General features: G+C 46.8%; 1 protein-coding gene across 2 annotated transcripts in view; it reads left to right on the top strand.

The window, feature by feature from the left end:
* Scaf8 (SR-related CTD associated factor 8) overlaps positions 1-24,823 on the top strand; it is a 200,664-nt gene that overhangs the window by 136,293 nt on the left and 39,548 nt on the right. Inside the window, exon 22 of one of the 2 annotated variants that reach the window (XM_047557398.1) lies at positions 12,240-13,345. The exons of the other annotated variant lie outside the window; for it this stretch is intronic. The gene's annotated coding sequence lies outside the window, so the exon portion shown is untranslated. Of the gene's footprint in view, positions 1-12,239; positions 13,346-24,823 lie in introns of those variants that run through there. 2 annotated transcript variants of the gene reach the window in all.

The raw sequence follows: 24,823 nt of genomic DNA, 5'->3' as shown, positions 1-24,823 counted from the left end.
ATTAGAGGAACTTGATTGAAATGAGAGAGCCCGGAAGAGAGGTCATACGGTGAGGCTGAGAGCCTCCTTGTCTTATCTCCACTTCGGGGTGCCAGACCGCAGAGCACTCTTAGAGTAGGTTAAAAGTGTGCTGTGGTTTTTTTCTTCATACTTTGAAATTTTTTTTCCTTTTTTTTTTAATAAATGTGGGCAGGTTATTAAAGATAGATATTTTAATGTAAATTAAAGTGTCAAGAATGTGTTTATTATAAATACACAGTGTCATTAACGATAGCTGATAAATGATGACAAAGTTCCTGGGAAGGGATCCAAAGCCTTGGGAACTTTGTTTCCGACAACCCGCTGGAGGCACCCGTTACTCCCCGGGAAAGGAGTCAGTGTGGATGGCGCGAACACTTTCCTCCTGACCTCAAATGGGGATGCTCTTAGGGAGGAGGGAATTACTTCCCAGGTCTCAGGTTTACCACTTCTGTTTGTTTTTGAGACAGGGTCTCACTAAGTTGCCTAGAGCCCCTCTTAGTTGCTGAGCGCTGTCCTCAAACTTGGGATCCTCCTGCCTCAGCCTCCTGAGTCACTGGGATTGCAGGCTGTGCCCTCAACTGAAAATCAGCACTGAGATGGGAGGTGTCCTCCCTGTTGCGTAGGATGCCATTTTCCCAGCCACGGATGTGGGACCTAAAGGCTGTTTTGTCTTCGAAATGTCTCCTGGGCAGCTCTGGGGCACTGTCGTTGTCCACTCCTCCCTCTTCCCTCTGCCTGTCCTCTTTATCTCCTCCCACCTTCTTTCTTCCCTCTCTCACATTCTCTGCCTTGGAAGCACCTGGTCCAAAACAGTGCCGCCTCTCCCGGCTCCCTGGCTTTCCCACTCAGGTCTTCCCCAGAGCGGCTGCCGCTGCTGCACGGCCCGCCAGAGGGGTCACTCATGCCACTGATGGCAGAAGGAGAGAGCTTTTATACTTGGGGTCAGTAGAGAAGGGTAGGCGTCCTGAACCCATCTTCAGTTCTGAAGGGCATTTGGCCGTGGAGTGAACACTCCCACCTCAGGTTCAGTGTCGCTGACGTCCCCTCCTCAGCCCCGAGTAGGGGAGAGAGAAGACAGCACACGCTGCAAAATTTTAAACCTCGGATAGGCAATAGATATTTTTCAGTATATCCAAAATGTCACATGGGATGTACTTATAAATAATAACAATTATCATTATTATTATTTTGGCTTAATTTGGCAACCCAACCCTTGAGTTCCCCATGCATACTGATTGGCCATCTGTTAGGAGGCTCAGTGTTCTCTACAGTTTTCCCAGAAGAAAACTGATGTCCTTCGTGCCCCAGCTCTGCCGTCCCAACCTTCATCCAGGACTTTGTTGGAGCCGAACCCACATCTGAACGGTGTTCACAGGTCCTTCCCTCACTCTTCACTTTCTCCACCCAAAAAACCATATAAGTGAGGGTAATTGTTGAAAGGATGACCTTGAGTCATTTCTGCTCATCATTTAAAACAAATACTTATCATTTAAAACAGTATTTGCAGATGTGGACTTTAGGACTGTCACCAGACTTAACAAATGACTGGGTGGACCTTGCTTCCTCGCAGATTCACGGTGAGGTTGAAAATAGGTGACTTAGACTTCAGGTCTAGAAGTGAGGGTTGTGGATTTTTATTTTTCCTTTGTGCCAGGAGGGGAAAAAAAAAACCACTTTGGACCCAAAGAGGACCTTCCTAAAGAGAGTGGGCTTAGTAAAGGCCAGCTCACCTATTAAGAAAACAATGCAGAATGTGCAGATTTTACAGCACTATTTTTACATGTAACAAAACGAAGTTCACCCCACTGGGCCATTTAAGTGGCTGTCGTTAAAAGTTGCTTCAAAGAACAAAGGCCACAAAAGTGGGAAATGGATATGTTATTTCATAGCTAATATTCACTACCAAACTTTTAATTGTTCCTTACCTATAAAAATTGCCTGTGAAGTTAAAATACCAGAAGCATTAACGGCCTGAGACATTTAGAATAAACCAAAAATAAAGCTAGGTGTGGGGGTGCACACCTATGATCCCAGCAACTCGGGAGGCTGAGGCAGGAGGATGGCGAACTCAAAGCCAGTCTCAGCAACTCAGCAAGGCCCCAGGCAATTTAGTGAGACCTGTCTCAAAAATGAAAAGGGTTGGGGCTGTGGCTCAGTGGTTAAGCACCTGGTTTAATCCCTGGTACCCCCACCCCCCAACCCCCCGAAAAAAAAAAAGGTAACCCATAATATTCACTGAGATATTTTTAAATTAGTATTTGAAATGTAATTGAGGATTTGTTATGATTTTTTAAAAACCTTAATATATACTGTCACAGATAAATCGTACCTTGATTTCCATTCCTTTCTTAACTAATAAACGAATGAATAGACATGATGTTTTTGAGACTTTTAGTTCTACCTCAGTGCCTATCATCGGCACTTGAGACTCTGAAGAATGTCATGCGTATGTTCAGTGCACTAGGAACACAGAGCAGTGCCCTCTCCGCCCCGGAACTCCTGGTTCTATTTCATTACCGCCAGCAGTGGGCCTCCTCTTCCCTGTCGTCCCTCCCAGCACCAGTCCCTCGTTGCCCTGTGGGGTGTGTCTAAGTCCAGCTTCTGTGCAGACTTCGGACACCTTCTCCAAAGCGATGCCATTAAGCGTCCTGGGAGGGGTTCGAGAAAGTGGGGGACATCTGGCTCACCACAATTCCAGTGAGAAAGAGCGCCCACGTTTTGACAGATTTTTTGGCAGCGGGGCACATTCAAGATGATTTCCTCGCACGAGCTTCGCTGGCAGCTCAAACCCAACTGTGGCTCATGGATGCCAAAAGCCCTTTGTTGGGCTGGGTTCTTCCTACACCCTTTCAGAAGTTTCCTCCCACTCGACCTGAGGTTAGAAGACCAAAACCCTCTGTCAGCGCCCCGACAGCCAACGCAGCCCCTTGTTGGAGGGTGAGCAGGTCTGTTGAAACATCGCGGGGGAGAGAAGAGACTTAGGTTCAAGCCTTGGCCTCACTGCTGTCGGCAGCAGGCGCTAACGGAGTACAGGAGCCTTGCAGGTTAATGGGGCTGCTGGAAGCTCAGGAGCGGGCTGAGGTGAGCCTGCTGGTGGCCTGGCACCGGGCCCAGGTGCTGCCTTCCCTCCTCCTGCAGGGTTAGCTTTCAGTCGGTCTCCTTCCCTAGTCCAGGACTGGTCAAGATTTACCGTGTTCATGCTGCAATTTAAGAGAAGGATAAATAGTTATGGGTCTGAGGAGCTGGAACTATTTTCTATGAAATTGCCAGAGGACCCGGGAGCTTTGGATGTGTTCCAGGGCAGGTAGTTGGAAAAGTAAGTAGCAGTTTCTTTTGAAGACAAAAAAGTCTCCAATTGCAGACTTTAGTAAGTTGGCTTCGACTCATATGGGACATAATCTTGTATAAAACTTTCTTATAGTTTACAGTCAGGGCTGCGTTCAAGTTGCCCTGGGACCTGTTGGACTTTTGTTTCTTCTTTCTCCTGTCTCCCAGCCAAGCCACTGAAGCCAGGAACACCCGTTCTGCCCCACCCCGTGGCACTCCATTCGTGGGTGGCTCGGGGTGAAGGCCCTCCTTCCCTGGGGCTGCAGATGATCCCTTGGCTTTACCTGTTTATTTATTGATTGGATACAGATGATAATGTACTTAACAGAGATTTTTTGTGGCTTGTTTCTCAGTTTGTATGTGATTGGCAGAAGGGACGGACAGACAGAGAAGAAGATAAAGAGCTAATTTGTGTTCTGAAATATTTACACCTAAGTCTGAATGGAAAAGTTTCATCTCCAATTGCTATTTATCAAGCGAATTGGGCTTCCCTGCAGTACACATCCCCAGGGAAACAGTTCAGCTTCCCAGAACGTTGTGCTGGGGAGGACTGGCTGACGAGGCAGGGCATTTTAATGGATGTTAAATTTTAATCAAGCATGTTTCTTGGATTCAAGGAGGAAGAGTCTGTGGGATTCCTCGGTGTGGACCTGGGGCAGGTTGCATTTGTGTTGACCCCTGGTTTGAACAGATTCAATGTTAGTATTTAGAATCATTTTAGTTGTAATGCTTTGGTTAGAATCAAACAAGTTGCATCTAGATCAGTGACTTTCAAAGTCTGTTTTTTGGAGGCTGTGGAGGAGGAGGATATGGGTTCCCCGGGGGCCTGGACAAGCCCAGCTTCTTCCCAGGCTGCTTGACACTCATGTCTTACACACCAGACGTTCACAAGTTAGAAAATAGGAAACTGATTGCAGACCAGTGCTTGGGAACCATGGCTCCTGGCTCTGACGCTTGGTTTCGGCTCTTCCAGGCCAACTAAACTGTGATTTTACTAAGGCACAAGTGTGAATGGCATGGGCTGCGGGCGGGTGGGTGGCCTAGCTGGGTGGATCAGCCTATTGGCCGCCATCAGACCCACATACCACATTCTTTTTCACTGTCACTGTGTACCTGTTTTAGGGCTTTGTCATTTAAGATTTGCTAAGATCTGAGATATGAAGGACATTTGTGACCTTCATAAATGTGTTAGGTCTTCTGAAAACGGTGTAGGACTCTCTGGACAGCTCAGTGGAATGTAGGTGCTGTACCTGGGGGCATTGTGAAGTATGGTCTGGAAGTTTCCATGCTACATCACCTCCTGGTCATGTGAGGAAGTTGTGTTGAGCAGAGATGAAGCACACCTCAGCTCTCAAACGCTGCAGAGGAAGAGAGATTTCTTGCCCCAAATCTTGGCCAAGGCTTCCGGGAATGTAGTGATGGAAAGCCACCCCTTGTTCAAGAAATCATGTCTTGTTCTATTCTGTGCTTTTGGATATGCCTGAGACAAATGTTCCCAAGACGGTGCTGTTTGTAGAAAAAAAAGTTCTATTAGTGGTTCATTAATTTGGATCATGTTCAGAGTTCTCTGAGCTTCTTAAAATAAGACTTTGTGCCTTCCTGAAACCTGTTCTTCTGTTTAAAAGAAAAAAGCTGGGTACTGTGACATGTGCCTGTAGTGGCAGCAACTCGGGGGGCTGAGGCAGGGGGATGACGAGTTTGAGGCCAGTCTGGGCAACTTAGCAAGACCATGTCCCAAAATAAAAAAAAATAATAATAATAAGAAAAGACATGCAATTCAATGTAGTCTTCCACTGACATCAGTTACTATAGCTCAAATTCCACCCTCTAGGACGCTCGGGATGTTCCAGATGGTGGGGGACTTCGGGAGTCCTTGCTAGGAACGAGTGACCCCAGTCGTGTGCTTGTGGCCCTGCGTTGTGCCCACTTGACGGATGTGGAGCCTGGTGTCTGTGGTAGTCACTCGAGCGTGGACAGCAGGTGCACAAAGCTCGGGTGAGCTGCGGGGTCAGGCCCCTGGGGCACCTGTGGCCCAGCCCTCCAAACACACATGGCAGGTCGTCATCGTCTTCGTTTTTTTTCATTCCCCTACTTTCCTAATAGTTCTCTTTTTTAATTTTTTTTTTTTTTAAGTTGTCAATGACCTTTATTTTATTCATTTATACGTGGGGCTGAGAGTCGAAGCCAGTGCCTCGCATGCAGGGAGTGCCCGAGCCCTGACGGCAGCCCCCACCCTCCTAACAGTGTTTTTAAACAGTCACGTCCCACTTCTAAACACTCCTCCGCACCAGGCGAGCAGGCGCGTGCTGCAGAGCAAGTCCGCACTGGCGGGAGGCAGAGCCCGCCTGTGAGGCACCGGGCAGGCCCAACAGCCTGGATCCCCATGCCGTGCAGGTCGTGGGTGCCATTCTTATCCCAGTGTGCCGGGGCCACCTCCTGGCTGCCTGTCCCTGGGCTGGCTCTCAAGGGCTCCAGGTGCCATTCCTGTCTTGGTATCACCTTTCCTTTGGACTGTGTTTTCTGGCATCTAACAAAAATGTGTCACTTGTCATTTCTTTGACTAAGCCATGTCAATTTTCTGCCATTAATGCAGTTTGCAAATTAGTTTCTGTTGCTATTTTTAAAAAAATAGCATCTGCTCAAATGGTCGGTGTGCGGTCTCTCCAGCTCAGCTGTGAAGACAGCTGAGGACACCAGATTGAGTTTGCTCTCAGCAAACGATACAGGAAAAATCAAAAAAAAAATTTTAAATGGATGATTGTTCACTTTTCAAAGGTTCCTTTACCTCACACACACACACACAAAAAAAAAATTAGTAGGATTTCTTTAAACACCAACTCCTTCTAGTACACTTAAAAAAAAATTAATTAATGTCCTGAATTTATAGAGCATTCTTTCTGCAGACAGGTGGCATATCTATAAGAAAAATTCTAAGTCTTTTAAAGTTAACTTTAAAAATTATTGAACTTTTTTACCCAATGAGTTCAATTCTCGAAAATAAAGAAGAAGAAGTAGTTGTCATTGTGACTTAGAGGTAGGGAAGGGTACATTTTGGTAAGTGATGGTTTCAACGTGATAAACTTGGAAATAAGGGTCCTACAGCATGTGACCTGCCATGCATTAATCTGTTCTGGGAGACCCGAAGTCAAGCTTTTAACCCTTAGGCTGGAAGGAGGATCATCTGAGTTCTCAGTGAAAATTCTTCGGTCCTCAGCATCGGCCCTGGCCTGGGGGCCTGCAGGCAGGGGAAGTGACTCTCCAGTGGTTGGGGCGCATGTCCTGGGGCTGCTGTACAGCTGTGGTCTAAGATGTTCACGGTGGACTGACCTTCCACGAGGGCTTGTCTTCTTTCGCTTCCAGCCACACATCCTTCGTGCATTCTTGAGCATCCATTCCCCTTACCCCGGAGTCGAGACCTGGCCCTGCTCCCCTGGAGCTTGCTGTCCAGTTCCCATCCTGTAGACTTGGCGGACTGTCGCAAGTTTGCAGAGCGGTGCCTTGGGTAACCCGTTCTTTCTGCGCTCTGACTGCTTCTGTGCTCTCCCCATCCTCCATCCCAAGGTGCAGGGTGTCAAGTGCAGAACTGCCAGGTCCTGTGTAGCCAGGCAGAGTACGGGATGTGGCACATCTGGGCCAAGGCTTCTGTGAGTGGTCAGCAGAAATTCTTTCACTCTTGTTTTTTCTCGTACCTCAACAAAGGTATGAGCACGGACTTCTTTAAAACATAAGCTTACGGATTCCTGGTTGCTTGTGGTGATTCCCTCCTCTGAGAAGGACAGGGTTGGGCTGGGAACAGGGTGGAGAGGGAGGAAGTACCGAGGCTGCGGACAGCAGGTGTGTAGAGCACTGTCTGCACACCATTGACGCCCGGTCTGGGACAAGCCCAGGGCTGTGGCCTCTCCCTCCCATTTTCATCAGTCGCAGAGGAGGCAGAGGAGCTGCTGCTGATGTGAACAGGAACTAAGGGAGCCCGGGTCGGGGCAGCCTTAGCCACCCAGGAAGGCCTTACGGGGAGGCAGCCACCAAGTAGAGCTTTTTGGGTGGCTGGCTGTGCCTTCTGGGTGGACAGGGAAGGGAAGCGTGTCCCAGCAGAGGGCATACAAGGAGCCTTGCTCCTTTCCCCCAGGGCTGTCTGAGAACAGGCTGGCTGAAGCAAGAGTGGCCCCTCTTCTTCCTCCTCCAGGAGGGGCGTCCCTCACAGCCCCTCTGTCCCCACGGTCAGCCTCAGTGGCAGGTGTTCATCTCCATCACACTTGCGTGACCAAGAAACCCACACGCTTTCAACCAACCTGCCACCTGCCTCTCTGCAGCCAGCTCACAGTACTGGATTCCACCCCCTATGGAAACAGCTCCATCCATTTTGGTCCAAAAGTCTACATTTACTAGATGAGTTGTGCCAAGTGCTGTAATTTCAGGGTATACTATATGAGAGTTTTGAATTGAATGAATAAGGGATCTTGTAGGACCAAGAGTCAGCGCATCATGTGTTTGTCACGTGTTCTTCATCTCTGTGTGTATTGGGCAGGATAGGGGCAGGAAGTGTGGAACCTCAGAGCCCCAGTATGCTGATGTTTAAAATGGAAGTTTTGTGTCTTGCAATTCCTAAGACCTGTTGAAGGGCTAATGTGATCAAGCTTCCTACTATGGAGGAATTAAGTAACCTTTTTAGGGACTCTCATGGATCATCTGCAAAGTACACATGTGGTCATGAGGCAGGAAACGTGACCTCGGTGTACTAGAGGAGTCCTGTGTGTCCCTGTCATGAGAGTCCTTCCCCCACGCTAGGCAACGATCGCCTGTTTGGTTTTAGTTATTCTTACACTTGGTACTTGGAAAGACACGCCTTCATATTGTTCTGATCTAATGGGCCATGGCTCCACACATTTTAAGTAGGTTTTTAACTACAGAACAATAAAACATTTAGCAAATTATGTTAGACCGCGTCTGCACACTCTGCTACTGCAGCTCGGTGCCAAGCCTCCTGCTCCCATATGGGCTGACCAAACGGATCAGCTGGACGAGGCAGACTGGAGCCTGGCATCCTTGAAAAGCTCTGGCACTTCCCTTCCATGTGGCAGGACAGGCTGGCCAAGGCGTGGGTCTCAACGGCTCTTAGAAAGGTGCAGAACATTCCAAGTGCCTTTGGTATTGCTCCCTCGCCGCCTTGTTTAGCCCACTGGTTATCGATCTAGTATGATCAGTGCTGGAACAAATCATCCCCACTGTGGATTTTCTCTTCCCTGGCTTCTTAATCTCAAGCCTTTGTCTTCCATGGAGAACGAAGGAAGAGGAAGACATGGGATTTCCAGTGGACAGCTTTGCTGGTTGCTGGCAGCTCTGATAAGAACTCTCCTGGTGGGGGCAGGGGTATGAAGGAGATTCACTGCAGAGGGGTCAGAGGCTCTCTGTGGACTCTCCCATACTGTTCTCCCTGCCTTCTCTTTCTCTTTATAATTTAGAAGTGACTCCTAGACTCTATGCAGTTCATGGCCTGCTAATAGGTCCCTTGGAAATCAGTTAAGGATGGAAAATATAACCAGGATCTTTTCCACAGTACCGCACGTCAGCTGCATTTCTGGTTTTGCCTGCCTGGGGCCCTGGGGACTGGGCCCTTCAGGAGGCACTCTCTCTACCTGGTCCTTCCTCCAGCTTGTTCTGCACCCTGAGTCATTGCCCTGGGAGCCTGGTCGCTGTTGCTGCAGGGGTTATGTGTGGTAAGAGAGGCTGTCACTGATGTGACGCGGTGGGTCTTTTTACAGCCCTGGCCACTGCCTGGCCTTCATCTTGAGCCAGGGAGTGGGATGGCCACTTCCGTGTCTGGTTGCTCAGGCATTTGCGGGGAGCAGCCCCAGAGAGGAAAGGCATGGAATTTGGGAATCAGACACGTTTAGTTTGAAATCCAGCCCCTGGTACTACCTTGGTATCTAATCTTGACCCTGTTATTTGACCTCTGTGAATTTCAGTTTTCTTGTTTGCAATGTAGGATTCATGAATAGATGTATTTGCAGGGCAGCTTAGATAGACTAAGTGAGAGATCTTATAAGTTAGCTGGAACCAGTAGACTCCCTGGCATTTATGTGGGTATAAGGAGTATCCTCGTTTCCATGGGCCTCAATTGTATCCACTTTACACAAGAGTAACTGTAACTCTGCATTTCCAAATGCAGGACAGCTGCAGAATATATTCATCCTATCTTGAGCTGCAGAAAACTGGTTCTAATACATTCTTTTTTTTTTTTTTTTCTTTTGGTACCGGGGATTGAACGCAGGGATACTTTACCACTGAGCCACATCCCCACTTTTATTTTTTATTTTGACACAGCGTCTCGCTAAGTTGCTTAGGGCCTCACCAAATTGCTGAGGCTGGCTTTGAATTTATGATCCTCCTGACTCAGCCTCCCGAGTTGCTGAGATTACAGGGATGAGCCGCCCAGCTCAGATTTATATAAAGAAGTTTTGTCCTTTGCACCATGTTCCCAATAAAAAGTAGAGTTTTGCCCCCCCCTTCTTTATTTACAGTATTATTGGGGGGGGGGTCATGATGTACACTGGTAATTGCTAATGAGAGTGACCCTTGACCAAATGCATTTCTTCACAAAAAATCCAGCTCCTTAAGGAGTTTGCAAGGGGCCCACCCGTTTGTCACATCCCAGCAGCGGTGACCGTCTGGGGCAGCTGGTTCTCCTATTATGCGACAAGGCTTTATATGCAGCAACTTGTGTTGGCTTTGGTGCTGTTTAGGTAGAGGCTCCATAGCAGGTATAGAAGCTTCTGCACAAAGGTACTGCACATGCCCAATCACTGCCCACCAGGGGAGAAGCAGGCAGTTAAAGTCAGTATGACTGCAGCTCTGGTGCTCTTTGCCACACTGTGCTGGGCCCTTCTCTGACCTCAGTTTCTTTGTGTACCCAGTTCTATTTCTTAGGGTATTATTTATAAAGCATTTGTATATTAGGGCTAATAGTAACAGAAGTCAGCAGAAGAGAAGGGTGATCATAACAAATCACGGATACATCAGTATTCAGGGTTAGGATCAAGAGATGGCATGTGGCGGGGAGAGAGCCCAGCCTGGGAAGCAGAGGCCTGCTGGCTCTTCCCAGTCCAGGACTCACCCCCAACCTGGGCTAGTCACCAGCCCTCACATCTCAAAGGACAGCTGGGTCCTCTGCTGATAGGACCAGAAGGCTCATGAATGTGACCAGGCTTTGGAAACCAAAGCGGTCTCTGTAACAGTTGCTGAGTGGGTTTCCCCGGGACTCACAGGGCTCTCCTGTCGCTTACAGAGCACCCAGTGGACATCTGCCTTCCTCCACGGTGGGTGGTTGCCCTGCACTGGTGGCAATGCCATTGGTCACTTATGATGCATACATATACACACAGAGAGAGACAGACAGAGAGCATCCCAGAAAACCACGACCTTGAAAATACTTGCCAGAATGCCATAATAAATTTTACATATTGTTTAAGTTCATTTGTCAAGACAGAAATATTTATTTCTCTTACTTGGCCACAAAGAAACAAGCACAAATTCAGTCCGCATTAGTGTTATGTGCATTTACAGGTCTTTCTTCCTCGTCCCCACCCCGTAATTTGAGTGAATTTGTGTCTTTTTCCTTTCGTTCCCCCTGTGATCCCTGTCCCTTTACCACAAAAATACTGATTTGCTGTGGACAATGCCCCTGCCTTGCTACAACCAGTAGCAACCAGTCTTATCCAGATCAAAGAAAATGGATCTGGAACTTGAATCTTGCAGCCATTGAGAGTGAAATGACTGAACTTTCATGGACTTTCTTGAGTAGATTATAAGTCAGGTTTTAAAAAAATCAACTTTTAAAAAGTCCTATTTTATGTTCAAAAGATAAACATACTAGCAAAACACTTAGAATAATCCAAAGTAATAGATGATGTCAGTTTTGTTTTGTGTGCATCATTCACACATTTCACAAAGTTTTGTTTCCCCATGTCAAAACCACGGTAGAAAGATGGAAAAATTTGTGCATGTCATTATTCTTGCCAATCCTTCAAGCCATTGTTCTTGTCGGACATGACAGATAGAATGCCTTAAAATATAGAATATGATCTATAAGTATGATATAATATAATTAAACATACTATCATTTAAATACTTTGTCTAAGTTTTATCAGCTGCAAAGGCATAAAAATCAAATCTGTATGGCAAAACACAATCTTTCAGTTACTGGAGCTTATCATTTTGTTACTAACGAGAACTACCTATCCCAAAATTTCCAAATATTTAACCTAATTTCTACTTGTACCTTTGACAGCTGTGGAAAAAAAAAACATGATTTTAATTGACTTCAGATGCTAATAAATATTTTGAGACTTCTCTGGAAGTTCAGCTGATTCTCAAAGCAAAACTAGGACCATAGGTACCCAGGTATAGGTTTTTGTTTTGTAAATCTAATAACCATTGCCTCAGGCTGACACAGTGGTACTTGGTTGTGCTTTCCCAGGATCCGTGAAGGCAGGAGTGCGTGAACCCATTAAAGGTTAGCATTGGGTGGCCTTCTTTTTAGACAGTATCTGCTGAAGTTCTTTTCAGTCTATATATGCAGAGGTTGAGGCCCAGCAAGGCCAAGTGCCTGCACTAGTCATGGGCGGAATCACGTGTGGAGCTGTGGAGCTGACTTCTAGGACAGGGCTCCCTCCTGAACCATTCCTGCATTGGGGGAGAAATGGACACTGCATAACCTGGTTCTTCCTGCTCTACTGGAAGAAGACATGGCATTTTAGAGCACAGAAATTCATCAAACATTGAAACATTTGCTGTTGTATTGACACCATCTCTTCTTTAGGAATTATCTTGGAAAAAGCTAGGAAAAGTTATTCCATTAACCAGTGATGACCAGTTATTGTTCCTTTTGTCAACAGGCAAGATGATGAATGAAGTCCTGGCAGCTTCCTGTGTCCCAGGCCTTGTAGAAATAAATGAGACAGACGTGCTTCAAAGTTCTAATGTGCATCACATCGGATCTTGTTTAAGGAAGCGTTAAAAGGAACCCACCGTTACCTATTGAGAAGGCTCTATGCTCTCAGGCATTGTTTCTGATTGAATCCAGAGGTTGCAAGCATGCCTCCCTGTATTACCTGTTGGAGCAGGTTTAATTTTATAAATTTTAAACACAAACTCTATGAGTTTCTAGTTCATAATTGTTCTTTTTGAGGATCCACTCAGATGAACAATATCGCATCTGTAAGAGATACACACTTCCACAAGCCCAGAATTGATTGGGAGATCAGTGGCAACTAACTCCATCTGTAGCATCCAGTACCAGTGACGGAGGAGACAGAGCTGGAGGAAGCCTATCGCGGGGAAAGTCATTGTGTTGGAACTGCAGATGACTGGAACCACATAGCCGTAGTACACTGAGGCTCTTTTCTTGAACACCGTATGTGCACACTGTGTAGTTCTTGACCAGTGGCTTTAATCCATTATTATTAGTTATCCCTTTGGACACTCAAACATTGAAAGTCTTGAGCTTTCATTAAAAAAAAAAATCATATGCAGGTTTGAGAAAATCCAGGGTTCCATATCGTCTTCCAAGTATTTCACTTCAGCCTTCCTGTCCCGTTAGGAACGGCAGGTGCCCAGGTGGTAGACAAGCAGCCCTGTGGGAGAGAAAGGAAATGGGGGTGAGCAGTCGTACCACATTGTACCGTGAACATACTTCCTAAGTACACGGCTCCTTAGCGTCTCATTCAGGCAGATCTTGCAAACGTCTGCTGCAAGTATCCAGAACGGGTCTGTGTTTTGGAACTCATCAGCGTTCACAATACCTGCAGGGGAGAGAATTGCGAAAACTCAAATATGAGCACCCTTTACACCTAAAAGAATATTTTTTATCATTCTTTTATTTGTTTTGGCTCTGTCAAAAATTAAAGTGCTTGGAATGCTGTAGTCTGTGGTCTCTTGAAGTTTAGTCAACGAGAACCTAACACCTTCACAGAATGCTGTCACTTTGGACATTCATAATAAAAATTGAAACTAATTTGGTCGTTAGTCATTTATTTTGCTTTATAGCTTAGCAGATCTCTCATGTGGTTTAGCATAGCCTGGGAGCCACGCGCTGTGTCGCCATATGCGCAGATGAGAGGTGTGCACCGAGTTCAGGCCTTCACCGTCTCCGTTGAATCAGACCTTTTCCCAACTGAACGGCCACCGTTGTGTTATTTCTTGAAAGACTAAGATATTTTTTAAGGGCACAGCCTCTTTCAATATGCATTTGGCAACTTGGATTAAGGAAAATTCCTGAGGATCACACCTGAGCTTTCTTGAGTTTGGGGCTATATTTTCTATTACCTTGATATACTATATTTTGATTCTAGTATATTTCTATTAAATAATAAGTAGAAAACTGGAGATGGCCGTGGATAGCACAGTAGCTGTCAGGCTTTTCAGTAGCATCTCTCTTGGGCTGTCCGCCGTGTGTCGGTGCTGTTTTATATATTCCGTCACACTGCAGTAAGGGAGGAAGCAAAGCAGGCCAGACACGCGAGTCTCCTGTAGAAAACTTAGGCCTTGCTTGTCACTTTTAATAAATTCGATATGGCAGTAAGAAAAGATCTCTTTCTTTGTCTTCTTTGGTAATTATGCCTCCATTAGCAGGTACACCACCCCAGAAGCTCCCACCTCCCAGCCCCCAACCCTCCCCCAGAGGATCAGTGTGGATTTGGGGTTCACCTGGGCATTCTGGCACATGTATGAGCAGATGATTAAATAATTTGAGGACTTCTTTGCTTTTTGAAATGGGGTCTTGCTATGTTGCCCAGGCTGGCTTCAAATTCCCGGGCATGACTAATGCTCCTGTTTGCTCCCCAAATAGCTGGGACTCCAGGCAAGTGTCACCACACTTGACTTTGATTTTAGAACTCTTAAATTGTTGGTGGGGAGGGGGATCTAGGTTCTTTCCCATGATTGGAGTGGGAGGAGAAAATAGAACAGCAGCCAGACTTTAAAATGGGCTCATTCCTTCAGAACTGAGTGCATGTACGGTTGGTGCGTAGTTGGGGGTGTTTTTCTAATGGCCAGGTACACAGAAGGACCATCTGTTGGAAGGGTCATCTTTTAAAGCCCCAGAGCCCCATCGCAGGGGCAGAGGTTGGCACTTCGGTCTCTGGTTGACTCCCTTGTGGAAGCTCCCTATGTCCTCCAGCATCCGAGGGACCCTCCTTGTAATTTGCGCTCACACTCTGCCTGCCTTCAGTCCATGGCAAAGGAGACTTTCAAAGGCCACTACTCTCTAGGGACATCCAACATTGTGAGCTGGCTTTTAAAACAGTGTTGGTGACTTTGACACATGTGGGTTGTTTGGTTCTGGAAGTGCTGGCCGCTCACTTGAATTCCAAGGCAGTGATCTCACTGGAAGCAGATGGGTGGTCTTCAGCAATTTCTTTTTGTGGTTGACACATTCTTATAGAAGGAAAAAAAAATATTTTTCCAGTGGACTCCCCAAAGGAAGTGCTCGTAGGTGATTACTTTCATCCAAAGTAATTTGTGTTATAAACAATTTAAAATATAAGCAGTTAGGAAAGTAAAGTTTTATGCTTTAAAAGAAAGCCTCTTTCTATTTATTATTTGAGCTTTCCCCAAATCCGGTATTTATGCGTCCGTTAAAATCAGGGAACGTTCCACACTATGGTGGTGGGATTGAATCCAGTCATTTATAGCTTGCCATTCTCAGAGAACTGCTTAGGATTACAAAAGGAGACAGTCTGGCCCGGGGCTTAGACTGTCCCGTGATGATTGTTTTAGATATTTATTGCACCTTTTAGTGTCTGAAAATGTTGGGTTTGCCCGCACTTCTCCTGAGGCGCACATCTCCTTCAAAACATTTTTTTTTTAAATCACAAAAACAGGCTCTACCCATGAACTATAAGGAAATAAAATGGAGCCCATTTTTTTATAAAGTCTTATAGCAAAAATAAATTATTTACAATCCAATAACATACTAACATATCAAATGCCCATTATTATAGACAATTTGGAAAAAAAAGATTGTAAAGTAGTAAAAAATGCGTTTTATTATCCATACTTGATTTAAGTTCAAGTACTGAGATTTTTTTTTTCTAAAAAGATGTCATTCATAAAATTACATACAAATTTTAAGAACCACTAAAGGATCCATGCTTCTAGAAATAAGCATGACTTTCACGTGGCCAAGAGGATCAGATTGCTCAGTTGGGGAAGAAACCTGCATGCTCCTCTTGTCATTTCGCCCTGTTGATCGTGAGTGAGAATAATAATATTATTGAGTAGAAGCAATTGTGATTCAACAGAATTTTTTGAAAACTTTGTGAAGTCTGAACCAAACCTTCCATCATCATGAAGAACCCTTGACAGACATTCATTGGTGTTTAAAACTCCCACACACCATGCCCAACAGGCAAAAAGCCACAGCAGCCAGACTCAAGTGGGCACATCCTGCCTGGCTTTGTGTCCTTCTGTCCTTTCTTTACTGACAGAAAAGCAAAAACAGTTAATGAAGAAAAGGTGGCGACTCTTGCCAGAAAAGTGCATTTATCAGGAGCTGTATTTTGCCCGTGTGGACAGGAGCGCACACGCTTCTTGTAATTGGAGGCATAAGCAAAGTGACCAGAATTTTCTGAGGTCATTAAGAAAGCAGAACTCCCAAGTGAGGCCCAGCTAGGAATTGACAGAAGAGCACAGGAGTGTAGCCAGCCTCCCCGCAGCCACAACCAAAGCCCCGGTGTCTTCATGCTGAGCCCAGGGCCCATGCTTCGCTTTCCAGTAGAAAATACCAGTGTTCCTTCATTCATTCAACACACAATTTATTTAGTGCTCACTAAGTGCCTGATGCTATGCTTGAGACCACAGATGGAACTTGTATTAAAATAATTATGCCTGTGCATGTCATTAGGATCCATAACTTTTTGGAGAGGGGAGGGCTACCAGGGATTGAACTCATGGGCACTGACCACTGAGCCACATCCCCAGCCCTATTTTGTATTTTATGTAGAGACAGGGTCTCACTGAATCGCTTAGGGCCTTAGTTTTTGAACTCCCGATCCTCCTGCCTCAGCCTCCCGAGCCACTGGGATTACGGCCATGCGACCGGCTACATCTTAAAAAGGAACATCAGAGTTTGTTTCACTTTAAAAAGAAGATCAAATTAAGAAAGAGAGAGAGAAAGAGAGAGAGAGAGAGAGAGAGAGAGAGAGAGAGAGAGAGAGAGAGAGAGGCTCTAAACTTTCCCTAAAAATTTGGTTTTCCTAATATACTTTCCACTATAGAAAAAAGGGAAAACATTTCTTATAGATTATAGATACATTATATCATTTTGCTTCCCTAGTCAGTAACATGTTGATTGATTTATTTGGATTTGAAAATATTGAGATTATGTTTACTTCTAGTAGTGGACCATTTCTATTCAAATATTTCCAAGAACTTTCTTCTAGCAACAAAGTTCCACATGGCAAGATTTCACAAGTTTTTCTCCACACAACAGAGCTTAAGTAGGACACACATTTCTGAACCCCTAAACTTTAGCCATGATAAAGTTTATAACCACTATACACTATCATCCATAGATACTGCCACGGTCACTGGAAGTGACAAGTTTCAACTACAGGCAGGTGGAGGAAAACCTCAAATACTCTCAAACACAATGAATTTGACTTAGCAGCCTTTGGGAAAATCAATGAAACACGAGAAGCTATTTCCACTATGAAAACACATGAATTTTGTTTCTTGAGAAATCTCTCCTATTTAAAAATACAAATTTAATGCACAGTGGGATGGAACAGATAGGAAGTTATTCTTAACTGACATTTTTTCTGAAGTGAGTTCGATTGTCCTGGGGCCATCTTAACAGTACACAAGTAATGACAAGGTTGGTTTTCTCAGATCTCTGGCACAATTAACAGTTGCATAGAAGGAACGTGGACTGAAAGTTTTTGACTTAGTTGCATCTTGCTTAGAAAGGTGTTTCCAAAAGAGGAAAACAAAGCCAATAGATAATCTGTGAACTGTGGATTTAATTCACCATCAGCTTATATGTTTTTCTGAGGCAAATGGATGTATCAGATCTAAGTGCAGGAATTTAACTAACTGGAATAGAGATTTGGTGAAATGCAGGTTTGCTTTGGAAATTCAGGCATTTCTATTCCAATGGTGAACACTATGGACAATACATGTTACATAAAGCAAATTATTAACTTAAATAAGTATAACTATAACCCCCACCAAATCACTTGCTTATTGCCCTTTCTTGGAGCGTGGTGCTCCATTCAACTAAAATCCTGTTTGCATTCCAATCAACCTTGATATATTTAACTGGACTATCAAATTCTTCAAACTGAGACTCTGCAAAAGAATACCATAAGAACCTATTTTCTAACAGAATATAGGATTGAGGTTTTCCAATGGATCTCCAGTCTTCAAGGAATTTGAATATATTTTTAAAATGCACTAACATGAATGCTCTCGTGGATATAATCCTATCAGTCTTCGCTGTTGCAAAAGACCATCCGGACCTGGCGTGCTCTAAGCCTGACCAGCCCTCTTAGAGCTCAGCATGTTCAACTGTGGGTTGTGGGCAGTGTCAGCTACAGAGCTGCTAACCTACGTAGACAGTAACTATAGTCACTGTCTCCAAGAGCAGAGAAAAAAGGGAAACCCACTTAATAGGAGAGACATGCTTAATGTATCTTAGTTCATCTCCTAAATGTGAGATCTCTAAAACTGGCTTCCCGGTTTCCCATTGGAGATAACTGGGCTTGCATCAAAGAAGTTTCATCTCTTAACAGATTTTTTCCATTCTCTGTAAAGAGATAACATGCCCTCACCCAGGGCTTGTCTCTTCAGCTGCCTTTTGCTCAGCTTTCGATTTGCAGCCTTCTTATTGGTTGCTCTTGGCGCCCACTTGGGTTCCTTGTTGAATGCTCGCTGCTGAAGATGCTTAAGGACACTTCCCAAACTAGTCTGCACATGAGTCCCCTAGAAAGCTTCAAAGAACCACAAAATCCTAGGTCCCGTCCTCAAAGATTGTGATTCCCTGGATGTGCCCTAAGTGGGGATTTCGGAAGATCCATAAATGGATTCTAACGCAGAGACAAGTTTGGAAACCCTGCACTAGAGGGAAGAAAGACTTGGCAGCCGAGGCTTGAGTCCACCTCTGCCTCCTGTTCCCTGTTTGATTGGGCGAGTGATTTAAGCACCCAAAGCTTGGTTTCCTTGAATGTGTGACAGAATGATCATGCCAGCCGTCTTCTCACCCACATAATGAAAACACTGTTTGCGTTCTGCAGTGAGTAACATGTCGATGGGTTTGGCACAGGGTGGGGGTGCTCAGGAAGTAAAATGAAGTCAGGGACACAGCAGTTGCCTAAGTGAGGTCAGGCTAAGGAGAGCAAAAGCAAGCAGGGTGACCCGAGGCTCACCTGGGGTGCCCCCTGCCCCACCCCGCCCTGGCAATCAAATGTGGGCTTTTGGAAAGACCGATGTAACTTCTACTCAGAGATAAGGCCATTGTGTGCATCTCTTTCCCAGGGTGGAGTGAACAGGATCTGCTTGGCAGATAAATCTGGAAAGTATTGGGAAGTGGCCTCTTTTAATAAGGCCTGCTTGGCTTCATGAGTTTGAAGGGCAAATTGCTGATCAACCCCACCATAGCCCAGGGATGAAATGTCTCCAAGGAAGAAGAGGAAGTAAGGGGGCCAGCACATATCTTGTCCTAGGCTCTTGGCACATTGGGATCCAACACCTGACTATCTTCTAATCTAATAAGTCTCTTCTCCTCCTGTCTTTTTTTTTTTTTAGACATTGCCCAGTCTGTCTTCAAACTCTGGGCTCCTAGGCTCCTGCCACAGCCTCTTGAGTAGCTAGGACTACAGGCACATGCTGTCATACCAGGCTCCACGGTCTCTTCTCTTTTTATTACCTGTTCTGCATTCATCTCAAACAAAAATTAATTTCGTTTTCTCAAAAATGAACCACACACACAATACCTACTGGCATGAGTTTAATTCTTATTGCCGAGACTTGAGGGCAGTCAGAGAGTGCCTCTCTCTGTCCCAAGGGGAGGACAACCCTTCGTGGTCTGGTGGCAGGGTGAGAAGGGGGAGTTAGTGGTGTGCGTTCCTCCAGCGTAGAATGATGGGAAGACAGGATGTCGGAGCAGAAAGGAGCGAAGCCACCCCTGCACTCCAGAGGTTGCTAGCTGTGAGCACGCTCAACAGATGCAACATCCTTGGCAAGTTTGCATTTTAGTTTGAGGAGCATCGTGAGTTCTCATCTGATTTCAAAGAGCTCAGGAACCCTCCAAGACCAGAGAACCAATTTTACTAAGAAGGAAACGTGCTCAAAAGGAACTGCAAAGTCAGAGCCTCACTGCTCTCCAGCCTCCACTTCCCACCTCACTGGAGGCCCCAGCATGGTGTGGCAGCGCTGCCTAAGCCCAGGTTCATCCAGCGATTGCAGCCCAAAGCCACCAGGCCACGACACACAGGAGGCGGCTCCATCTTCCTTTAGCTGAGGACATCAGGTCACCCAAAGGCACCAGGAAGGAGGTAGAGCTGTTGCTGATGGAACTTCTCCAGATGTTGACCCCAACAACGCGGCCAGGCAGGCCCAGGGCACACAGGGCACAGAGAGGGAAAAGGAGTTCCAGGCCTCAAGACAGCAAGGAGAATTCAGCCCTCTTTCCCTTTCTTCAGTATCATTCGGTTTCCATGTAGCCTCGTGAGCCAGAGTTTGAGCAGGATGCAGGAACTGTACAACTTTGTGTGACACTGTTAAACTCCACACCAAGGGGACAGCCATGGGGCTGACACCGCATTCCCCTGCAGTGGCCCGCGCACTGTGGGAGGATTGCAGCAGCCACGCAGACTGTGAGTGGGTCTTGCAAGAGACCCCACCCCCAAGAGTTCCCTCCCTCCCTCCCAAGTCTCAATTCCCCATCCATAAAATGGGGATAATGGTGTCTATGTGGTGGGATAATTTTGAGGACAGAATGAGACAGTGATTTTTAAGGAGATTCTGTGTCTAGCTGATTCCACATATTCATTGTATCAAATATATTTTGCATTGTGAAATTGTGATGTAACTTCCTAATTATTAACTAGCATCAGATAGGAAGGAATTGGGCCTGATTGTGGGCCTGATCGTTCAAGTTCAGAATCTGTGATGGAAAGGTCTTGAATGATCGCCAGTTGCTTGCTTTCCTGTTAGGCATCCTGCCTTAGGACTGAACCAAATGTTACCTTTCTTGGTTTGTTTTATTTTCTTTTATTTATTTTTGGCAGCACTGGGGGTGGAACCCAGGACCTTGCTAGGCAAATGCTCCGTCCTGAGCTCCATCCCCAGCTCTGGCTTTGCTTTTTTAATTATTCAAGAAAAGAATACATTACAAAGGTTATATAACTAATAAAGATGACTGGTCGAGATTTTTCCAAAACAACTACTGATATACTTTCATGTAAACGGATCTGCAGGCCCCATGTGGGAAAAAGCCCAGGAAACGTCTTTGATTCCAGTTCGTTTTGCACACACCTGCTGACCTAGCCTAGGGTCATGGTTTCCTTGTGATAGATGCTGGAGGGCTGTTGCATTTGGCCTGGTATCGTGACCTGTGACAGTGGTAGTTCCTCCTCCAGATAGTCTAGCAGTGGTCTCAAGAGGCTGTCCAGGGCTAGAAAGGAGGACCTGTGCATGGCCCAAGTAAGCACATGGGGAGAAAGAGAAGAGATGCACAGATTACTCCAGGGAACAGGGCTTCCTGGTGCCGGCAGAGCATTTGGTGCCACGGTTCACTGCAGAGCAACTGGGGAGGTGCTGGGTACCTGGATCAGGCCAGCCTCCGAGAGGGCGGGGCTGCTGCTGGCACTGACCGTGCCACTGTCCTGTGTGTGTGCAGCATGGTAAGGGGAGCATAGCTGGGTTTCAGGCCTTCAGGGGACTCTTGCACAGTGTGCAACCTGCAGACTGCTTAGCAGCCCCGGAACAGAGCCAGTTGAGCCATTTCACCCAACCGGGAAGAACAAGGGGCTGGGAGCCTTGCTCACTTAATGCCCAGGTTTTGGAGAGTGTCAGGATGGAGGTGAAGGTGCTGGCATGGGAGCTGAGGACTTTCCTTTTGCACTTGGAGAGGTGTCCTTCTCCAGCTCATGCAGGGCCTCGCGGGTGCTCTGAGCCTCTCCAGCAGCCTCCCCCTCTCTGCTAGCTGCTGGCACTCTTCTGCAGGCAGGCCTGCCTCCTGGCCTCCTCACCTCCTCACTCCAGGTCGCTCACTCCCCACCCCATCCCTGTTGGTGTGACTGACTTCTAGGGCTATGGAGCCTCCCTGTGGTGGTGTCGGGAGAGGCTCATCTGCAGCCTGACAGTGAGAACTCCAGGGGCAGGAGACAGCAAAGCCGGGTCCCTGGTCAGCTCATGTCCCAAGGAAGGAAGGTTGGGACTTTGGTGTGTGAGGAGTAAGCGAGGACGGACAGACGGGGGCCCTTTGTGTCCTGCTCGGCGTTCACCACGCGCGAGCTTCTCAGGCCTCCTCACGTGGCTGCCTCGGATTCTCTTTGTTTTCCCTTCTGTCTCCTATAAGGACACTTGTCAGGTTTCGAGCCCACCCAGACAATCCAGGATGACCTTGAGATCTTAATTTAATGACATCTGAAAAGGTCCTTTTTCCAAACAAGGTCACATTGTCCAGATCCAGAGGTTAGAACGCGGGCACTTCCTGTCATCCTGCACCCCATAACCCAGTCTGCATGTGTTTTTCTGTATTTTCCCCAGAAGGCTGGCATTCTGTGTATAAGCCCTACATAGAGTAAAATATTCTAGAATATCACTTGACAGTGCTGGAACCCTGTTGACTAGGAAACGCAATTCCATTGAAGGTCCAAACACGGCACCCAAGGAATCTTAACTATGAAAGACCAGATGATCCTTAAGTCTGTGTTTCTCTCCTCACCTCCACTGCATTTCCTAATGCCAGTGACCGTCATCCTTACCTGAACTCTCACACCACCTTGCTAGTGGGCTCACCTGCTCCCACACTCCCTGCCTTAGTTTCTGCACCACAGACCACATGCACGCACCCACCTTCTCTCCTAAGACTAGAACCCAACTGGGACTCGGTGGCAGAGTGCTTGCTAGCATGTACAGCACAAAGATAAATGATAATCCCAAATGCACGGGCCTCTCCAGACCCAAACCACAGCGTCACCTCACTACTCGGCCTGTGTGTCCTGCCCTGACGTCTGTTTCAAGGCCTTGGGCCCAAGGTACTTTCATTTTGAAAAAATATATCAAAAATGTCAGAATGTGTCCACTCCACTTGCCACGTGGAAGGGGTGGAAGATCATTTTAGAGGTTTATTTGAAAAAAAAAATTTTGTATTTGTTCTAATTAGTTGTACATGACAATAGAATGCATTTATGCATTTTGATACATCAGACATCAATGGAGTGTGATCTCTCGTTTTCTGATTATACACATTGCAGGATTGCATGGTCACGCAGTCATACATGTACATGAGGCAATAATGTCTGTTTCACTCCATATCCTTCCTGCCCCCACACCCTTCCCCTCCCTGCGCTCCCCTCTACCTAATAAGAAGTAACTCTCTTCCTCCCTATCCCCCGACCTATGGTGAACTGACGTCCGCATATCAGAGAAGACATTTGGCCTTTGGTTTGGGGTTTGGCTTTCGCACTGTTTGACAAGAGTGGCTCTCTCCAGAGCACTGGGTCCTCGGATGTCTCCTACGTGCCCAGAAGTGGTGGCGAGGAGAGCAGCCCGTTCTGCATGTTCTCCCAGAAATCAGAATCTTGACGACTGCTAAATCCTGACTGTGAAGCTGGCAGGCGGAAGTGGCCTCTCACTAAGCAGTTATTCACTTCAGCTTTGCAGTTTTCATTTCATATTTTGGGACATTTTCCCTCAGGTCTCATCCTTTCTCGAATGTGCCCCTCCTCTTCCTCGCCTTGCCTGGCCAGATGCCACTCACCCTTCGGCTCTCTCCTTGAATGGAGCTCCCCTGGAGCCTTCCTTGACCTGTCCTCCGAGGTCAGCTCCCCAGTCACATCGTCCCATGGCATGAAGTCACTTTCCCGTGAGCACATCTCAGTCTAACTGCAGACTATCCGTGGCTCAGAGGCTGTGGCTGGTTGGCTCCCCACAGCACTTCTCCTGATACCCCAAAACTTCAGCATTCAGAGTCTTCTCACAGAAGACTGTTATCTGATGGCCATGACCCAGGAGGGTCTTTTGCTCCACTTAGCAAATTTCCTTTTGTTGACACACAATCTAGCATTACTCATGACTGCTCACAGCGACGACCACAACCCAGCTCACACCACCAGGTCAGGGCCACGCACGGGCGAGGGGCTGACTCAGCCTTGATGGCCTGCATGTCCCCTTGGTGAGCAGCACATATCCTGAGCCATATCACATCCCTTACCATCACCGTCCTCGTCTTGCTGGCCAGTGTCCAGCACTCTCGATTTTGCAGAGCTAGTGGTCTCCCTGCTACTTGGAGTTACACAGCAAGGCAGGTCAATGGAGATGCACTGTCTGGAAAGAACTTAGCCCAGGCCTGCAGCGTGGGAAGCCCTTGACTGACTAGCTGGCCTGGCTGGCAGGTCCTCAGTACTGAGATCATGTCAATACTGGTTTAGTCGCCATGTGTTCAATATTTGGTCCCAAATGTACTCGTTTCACTGGGTACCTTTGAATCTGTGTGGCTCAGATAAACACCAGGTCCTGGGAGAGCTGGGTGTGGTGGTGCACACCTGTAATCCCAGCTGAGACTGAGGCAGGAGGATTGCCAGTTCAAGGCCAGCCTGAGCAGCCTGGACCCTTCTTCCTCCAAGAGCTTCCTCTGAGCGTGGCTCATGGAGCAGGGAAGCTCGTACCATTTACTCCCTGTCTCTTGTTTATTGGGGAACATTTACTAAGTACCTGCTAAGCAAAGAACTCTGCTTGCCCTGTGGGAGAGTTAAAAAACAAATGAGGCACAGAGACGGCCACGGAGACTGTTGAGAGGCCAGCATTAAACTTCTGGGAAACAAAAATCCATGCCTCGGGAGAGGAACGGGAACGTGCTGTGCCAGAGAGAGAAGAGAGGAGAGGAGAGGGATGGAGGTGGGGTCCCGAACAGCTGGCAGTGGAGCTGGGCTTTGGGTAGGAGGGGAATGGGATTCCAAGACGAGGAAACCCAGAGCAAAGACCAGGAGGTGGGCAGACGCGCAACAGGGCACAGTGAGGAGCTCGGGGTCAGAACAGGGTCCCTGTGTGATGGGGCAGGGGTGGACCAGGGTTGTGAGGGACAGGAGCATCAAACCAGTGACCTTAGTTCCCTCCATCTGCTGTCTGCTTCCGCTGGCCAGGGTTCTGTTCCGTTTAAGATTTTGACACCTGTGTCCATGCACGTAATGGATCATCTTGTCCCTGCTTCCACAGAGGGTGTGCGTGTGTGTGCTATAAAGAGTAAAGCAGGGTG

The sequence above is a fragment of the Sciurus carolinensis genome, chromosome 7, assembly GCF_902686445.1.
Source record: "Sciurus carolinensis chromosome 7, mSciCar1.2, whole genome shotgun sequence".
In the NCBI taxonomy this organism is placed as follows: Eukaryota; Metazoa; Chordata; class Mammalia; order Rodentia; family Sciuridae; genus Sciurus; species Sciurus carolinensis.
The sequence above is the reverse complement of the archived record's forward strand: the minus strand, read 5'-3'. Positions and strand labels throughout refer to the sequence as shown.